Source organism: Salmo salar, chromosome 02 (genome assembly GCF_965601325.2).
Source record: "Salmo salar chromosome 02, fSalSal1, whole genome shotgun sequence".
Lineage (NCBI taxonomy): Eukaryota > Metazoa > Chordata > Actinopteri > Salmoniformes > Salmonidae > Salmo > Salmo salar.
The window spans coordinates 77,345,409-77,352,829 of NC_138292.1; the positions used below are offsets into that span (position 1 = coordinate 77,345,409).

At 42.4% G+C, this 7,421-nt stretch overlaps 1 pseudogene; it reads right to left on the bottom strand.

Moving 5' to 3' along the window:
* Positions 1–4,881: 4,881 nt before the first annotated feature.
* On the bottom strand, positions 4,882–5,964 carry LOC106592865 (serine-threonine kinase receptor-associated protein pseudogene; annotated as a pseudogene).
* Positions 5,965–7,421: the final 1,457 nt, after the last annotated feature.

Consider the following 7,421-nt stretch of genomic DNA (forward strand, 5'->3'; position numbering starts at 1 on the left):
TGAGCCAAGAACATAATTGCTATATTGTAATTAAAATCATTGACCCATAAGAGAACACATGACCAAAGCAAAGCATGACTCATATATAATTAAAACAACATTCTTAATGAGAAATATAATCTAATAAACAAATGTTTGCATAACGAAAGTCATGAAAACTGTCTCCAACATTGTATTTAGCTATGTATAAAACGTTCATATTGGTAGTAAGGTCATTGAGAATAACAATAGACAATAGTTATTGTGGAAGGATTAGGGATAATTATAGTGAAGGATCATGAATGTTAAAGATTTGTTCACAGTAGAGATTTTGAAAGAGGGAGATTACAACCCCAAAGTAATAGTGGTAAGAAAGATCATAAAGGTCATTTCAGATTCAGGTTTAGGGGGGTAATAACTTTATGTAAACCGCTATTCACACTATGTGGATTATAAACATATACAGACATAAAGAACCATCACATCAAGAAGGTGTAACAGGGATGAATGGCTATTCAATGTACAACAGTAGTCTTCTGTAACAAGCAATACGTATTAAACATACATCATGACTGAATGGTTTCACAAACACCTTTAAAGGTTTTGTAAGTAAGTTGTAACAGGCCTCATTCAGCAGTCTGAATTAACCGTGAGACACCAAAACATCAATGTTTAGAGAAGCTTGGAGATTATTCCACAAATAATGGGCAAAGAGCTGATTTACCTAACTCTGTACAGACCAAAGGAATTTCCAGAGCTAGCCATCCCTGAGACTGTGTATGATAACTCTGACTCGTACGTCTAATGGTTATTGTAGATCTTAGCTGCAGAGGGAGTTTACAGTATGTCAAAGAGCTTTATAAAGGCAAAGAGAGCAACGAATTGACCTACGTGACCTCAAAGAGGGTCAGCCTACTTTATGATACAGAATGCAGGGATGTGTACTGAACCTGTACCCATAATAAAACAAAGTGCTCTATGGTCAAATGCATCGAAAGGCTTTTTTCCCCCCCAAGATGGCGTAGCAGTGCAGACGTGGTTTGTCGTCCTCTCGTTTACTTTTGGTATTCTTCGTCTTGTTTGTATATATATATATATATATATATATATATATATATATATATATATATATATATATATATATATATACTGCTCAAAAAAAGAAAGGGAACACTTAAACAACACAATGTAACTCCAAGTCAATCACACTTCTGTGAAATAAAACTGTCCACTTAGGAAGCAACACTGATTGACAATAAATTTCACATGCTGTTGTGCAAATGGAATAGCCAACAGGTGGAAATTATAGGCAATAAGCAAGACACCCCCAATAAAGGAGTGGTTCTGCAGGTGGAGACCACAGACCACTTCTCAGTTCCTATGCTTCCTGGCTGATGTTTTGGTCACTTTTGAATGCTGGCGGTGCTTTCACTCTAGTGGTAGCATGAGACGGAGTCTACAACCCACACAAGTGGCTCAAGTAGTGCAGCTCATCCAGGATGGCACATCAATGCGAGCTGTAGCAAGAAGGTTTGCTGTGTCTGTCAGCGTAGTGTCCAGAGCATGGAGGCGCTACCAGGAGACAGGCCAGTACATCAGGAGACGTCGAGGAGGCCGTAGGAGGGCAACAACCCAGCAGCAGGACCGCTACCTCCGCCTTTGTGCAAGGAGGAGCAGGAGGAGCACTGCCAGAGCTCTGCAAAATGACCTCCAGCAGGCCACAAATGTGCATGTGTCTGCTCAAACAGTCAGAAACAGACTCCATGAGGGTGGTATGAGGGCCCGACGTCCACAGGTGGGGGTTGTGCTTACAGCCCAACACCGTGCAGGACGTTTGGCATTTGCCAGAGAACACCAAGATTGGCAAATTCGCCACTGGCGCCCTGTGCTCTTCACAGATGAAAGCAGGTTCACACTGAGCACGTGACAGACGTGACAGAGTCTGGAGACGCCGTGGAGAACGTTCTGCTGCCTGCAACATCCTCCATCATTACCGGTTTGGCGGTGGGTCAGTCATGGTGTGGGGTGGCATTTCTTTGGGGGGCCGCACAGCCCTCCATGTGCTCGCCAGAGGTAGCCTGACTGACATTAGGTACCGAGATGAGATCCTCAGACCCCTTGTGAGACCATATGCTGGTGCGGTTGGCCCTGGGTTCCTCCTAATGCAAGACAATGCTAGACCTCATGTGGCTGGAGTGTGTCAGCAGTTCCTGCAAGAGCAAGGCATTGATGCTATGGATTGGCCCGCCCGTTCCCCAGACCTGAATCCAATTGAGCACATCTGGGACATCATGTCTCGCTCCATCCACCAACGCCACGTTGCACCACAGACTGTCCAGGAGATGGCGGATGCTTTAGTCCAGGTCTGGGAGGAGATCCCTCAGGAGACCATCCGCCACCTCATCAGGAGCATGCCCAGGCGTTGTAGGGAGATCATACAGGCACGTGGAGGCCACACACACTACTGAGCCTCATTTTGACTTGTTTTAAGGACATGACATCAAAGTTGGATCAGCCTGTAGTGTTTTTTTCCACTTTAATTTTGAGTGTGACTCCAAATCCAGACCTCCATGGGTTGATAAATTGGATTTCCATTGAACATTTTTGTGTGATTTTGTTGTCAGCACATTCAACTATGTAAAGAAAAAAGTATTTAATAAGATTATTTCTTTCATTCAGATCTAGGATGTGTTGTTTAAGTGTTCCCTTTATTTTTTTGAGCAGTATATATAGAGAAAAGAGTTGGCCCAATAATTTAACCCTGTGGCACCCCCATAGAGACTGCCAGAGGTTCGGACAACAGGCCCTCCGATTTGACCCACTGAACTATATCTAAGAAGTAGTTAGTCAACCAGGCGAGGGGTGCAGAGCTGTTGGCCGGGGTTGGGGTAGCCAGATGGAAAGCACGACCAGCCGTAGAGAAATGCTTATTGAAATTCTCGATTACCATGGATTTATCAGTGGTGACAGTGTTTCCTAGTCTCAGTGCAGTGGGAGGAGGTACTCTTATTCTCCAGTTTGAGTTGAATAATCTCTGTTCTGATTTCCAGAAGTTATTTTCGGGTCATAAGAGATGGTAGCAGCAACATTATGTACAAAATAAGTTACAAGCAATGCAGAAAAACTAACAAAATAGCAAAGTTGGTTAGGAGCACGTAAACCGTCAGCCATCCCCTCCTGTGTCATTTTACAAGATGATCCCTTTTTGATGTCACTTGATAAATCCACTTCAATCAATGTAGATGAAGGGGAGGAGACAGGTTAAAGAATTTTTTTTAAGGCTTGAGACAATTGAGACATGGATTGTGTACATGTGCCATTCAGGAGGTGAATGGGCAAGACAAAAAATTAGAGTGCCTTTAAATGGGATATGGTAGTAGGTGCCAGGCGCACCAGTTTGTGTCAAGATCTTTAACACTGCTGGGTTTTTCACGCTCAACAGTTTCCCGTGTGTATCAAGAATGATCCACCACCCAAAGGACATCCAGCCAACTTGACACAACTGTGGGAAGCATTGGAGTCAACATGGGCCAGCATCCCTATGGAACGCTTTCGACACTTTGTAGAGTCCATGCCCCAACGAATTGAGAATGTTCTGATGGCAAAAGGGGGGTGCAACTCAATATTAGGAAGGTGTTCTTAATGTTTTGTACACTGTGTTATATATATATATATATATATATATATATATATATATATATATATATATATATATATATATATATATATATGTATGTATATGTATGTATCCAGACCTCACACTGTGAAGTTTCAACAAAAATTGTCCAAGATGATCTAGCTAGCTAGCTTGATACATAGTGCTGAAAATTCCATTTGGGCTAGCTAGCTAAATTATACAGCCACCATTATTTCTTTATTGATGCTTTTACAATAACCAAATAGGATAAACAAATAATTTGTGAAACCATGATATGAGTTGCTTTGTATATTAGCAAATTAGCTTGAGGTAATTTAATTGCAAATGTCGTCAATGTTGCATGACATAGGCGTTTCAAAGAACTGTCAGTCAAGGTGAGCAGCTTATTACCGCCCCGACCACTCAGTCTGTCTTTTCAGACTTCCTGGTAGTTTCACAAGATAATTTTTAATCGGGGAAAAATATTGTGGGTGATGTTTTAGTCTTTAGCTAGTTTACCATCCAGTTTGCGACAGATTTTCATGCAAATATTCAGAAATCGCCACAAAACGATAGGCAAATTTTCCCACCAGAGATGTTTCCATCACATTTTTTTTTATGTATGTATCTCTTTATTTAATTACATAACTGCAAAGATGCAACCAAGGACAAAAATACAAAACAAACAACTTAAGTAATTTTACTCTCTGGCCTGTTAGAGAACATTACCCCATATATTAGTTTAGGGTACACCTTTGGACAAAATACCACTTTTACTGAATAAGATAATTCATTGAGAAAATTAACATAATTTCTCAAAGATAGCATCAGTTTCCCTCCCCATGTAACTATGTGTGTATTCCCTTATTGTAAAATGGAGAAAAAAATCCCAGAGAACCAAATTGCCCCTGAAGTTAATACATTTAAAACAAAAATTGCTCATGGGGTCACAGTGTTGAACATACAGACAAACAGATCAGGGGGGACAGACTGAGCTGATCAGAGAGAAAGCAGGCAGCGATGAGCCTGATGCTCACAGGTCTACTACTTTCCTCTGGAGCCCAATCTCTGTGTGTGTGTGTGTGTGTTCTTCTAATTACCACTAGAATCCATTTTGTGTGTGTACATGTGTGTGTTGGGTCTGCCTGAACACGTGTGTAAATCGGGAGCTCAACTACAGATCAGTTCCATGGTTAAGAGGAGGGGCCCTGGTCCTTGCCGGGGCTTGGTGTTCTGAAGAGACTGGAACACCCTGCTCTTCTCCTCCTTCTGCTCTCCTTTCTTTCATCTCCTCCCCCATCTCAGGCCTTGATCTCAGGAGCAGCAGGAGTGCAGTATATTGTGTTAGAGTTCTCGGACACCCGCTCCTCAGGAAGGACACACTTCCACAGGCCATAGGTTTTGCCGACCGCAGTCTGCCACAGCCGTAGTGTACCAACCTCAGAGCCACTGGCATACAGCTCCCCGTCTGGACTGAACCGCACGCAGTGGACTGGCCCAAAGTGGCCCTTGTATGACTCCAACTCCTCCTTGGTGCCGTAGTCAAATTTGTAGAGCTTGAAGTCATCTCCCCCGGCAACAAAGAAGTCCTTATCTGGATGCAGTGAGGCAGAGTGAATGGAGGCAGGGGCATCCACAGTCTTTATCATGTCAAGGCTGAGGGCATTGTAGAATGCGATGGTCTTTCCATAGGTGATGACCAAATCCTCTCCGTCAGGGATGTACTCCATGCTGCTGACTGACATGTCGAAGGAGAGCTGCTTCACAACCTCAGTGGAATTCCTGTCCCACAGTCGTACGGTTTTGTCATCAGCGGCAGAGAGGATCTGTGTGTCGTTCTTACACCACAGGGCTTTCTTTATGGCAGACGTGTGCCCTGTAATCTCTTGCGTTTCTGCTTCCGGTTTGTTGAGGTTGTAGATGCGTATTTTGTTATCATTCCCTCCTGTTAACAGACAACTGCTGTCCTGAGTAAAATTGACTGACTTGACAATGTGCTTGTGTGCCAGCCTGAGGACCTCATCTCCAGTCACGGCATCCCACACCTTCGCAGTGAAATCTGCAGCAGCAGTGGCTGCCTTGGTGGCTTCATTATTCAGAGTGGCCCCCCAGACAGCACCCTTGTGACCCAGGAACGTTTCGATCCAGTCCCGTGTCTCCCTGGCGCAACATGGGTTTGCCATCTTTGCAGGCACTGAAGAGAAAATAACCATATGGGGTAATGCCATTGAAGGCTAGATCCACCACAGGTCTTGTGTGGCCAGAGCAGGTGAGTGGTGTCTGTCTCATTGCCATGCTCACCTTTGTTTCAGACTGACGAGCTAGTAAACAATACAAAATGCTAAATAAAATCGGCAAAAGTATGGAGCTAGTTAGTGAATATAAATGCCAGCTTGCAACTGGCTAGCTAATGTATGGAATGAGATTGCTAAAACTCTGGCTAGTGCTGAATAGCCTAACGTTAGCTTCCAATGATACCAAAGTTAGCTTGACAAAGATTAGCTAGCCAACGATTCTAGATCGTTTGAAGATAACGCAACCACCGTTAACTAGATGTTATGAAAAAAAGAGAAGGAATTAAGCGAAGATATTGATGTTTCTGTGAAGGCAAAGGGCTTCTCTCCCAGCTAGGAAATAGCGCGCTAATAGCTACAATATTGCAACTAACTAGCAATGTGCAGTTAGTGACCTTAGGTATTTAAAAAAACATTCATCTTTCCATCACATTGATTTATAGAGAGCAATAGTAATGGCGTCATTGTGTAGGCACTAACTCCACCATGGTTCGTTGGTCAAAGCCTATGTGAAAACAATCCTGTGTTCACCTCGGACCTCATTTGAGGCATTTATCCTATTCTTTCCCCATTAACATTTCACATAGGGATGGTTGAATGCAACAGAGGTAACTCATTTACGGGTTTAAAACTACAAACTGGTGAGCTCTTTTGCAGATAAAATGCTGTGTGCGTGGTGATGTAGTGGACATAGAAATAATTTGACGTAGTTTAAATGACCATGTACTGAATGAAAATGAGTTATGAATGAAAATATGAGTTTCCGTCATATTTTCAACTCTACTGATGGTTTTGTCACAAAAACTGTTGCGTTATATTGCAAATGTGCCTACACTGGACTTGGCACGTGCACTCTAGCCAACAGCTGAACACAGAGCGGGTAGGCTACCTACATTATGAGATTATTATGGATAATCCAAGCATAGACCAACATGTCACCAGAATAAGACCCTCGACATTTATTGGAAAGGTGCATCAACCTCATCACCATGCACATTCACCTTCCTGGGAAGTTTATCATAATGCATTTAATCTGAAGCCTATTAAACTGCATTTCCTTTTCCCATCAGGCCGGTCATGACTATTTTCATGCATCAAGTTATTCATCCGCATGATGAAATGGTTGGATGTAAACCTGGTTACTCAAAAGGCTATTTTACGGACCTTTTAAACAAGTGTTAACAAGTTATATTTTTATTTACAGTTACACCACAAGATGGCGCTACATCAGGTAAATATAATTTCCTGTCTTCACCAGGAGATTTAGTTGTGTAAGTGTTCCTTTTCGTGTATCATTTTTAAATGATATATTCATGAGGCACATTCTACAAATAAAAAGTAATTGAATCATTTACATTTTATAATTTCTGCGTGAATTGTATCATGAGTTAACGCTACTGTATTAATTTCCATCTAACACCTCCTCCACCTCTTTCCCGTCATCACACATCACACCGTATTTTCCTGCTGAACCACCGGGGGGCGCTAGAGACTAGAATAAGTCTCATACA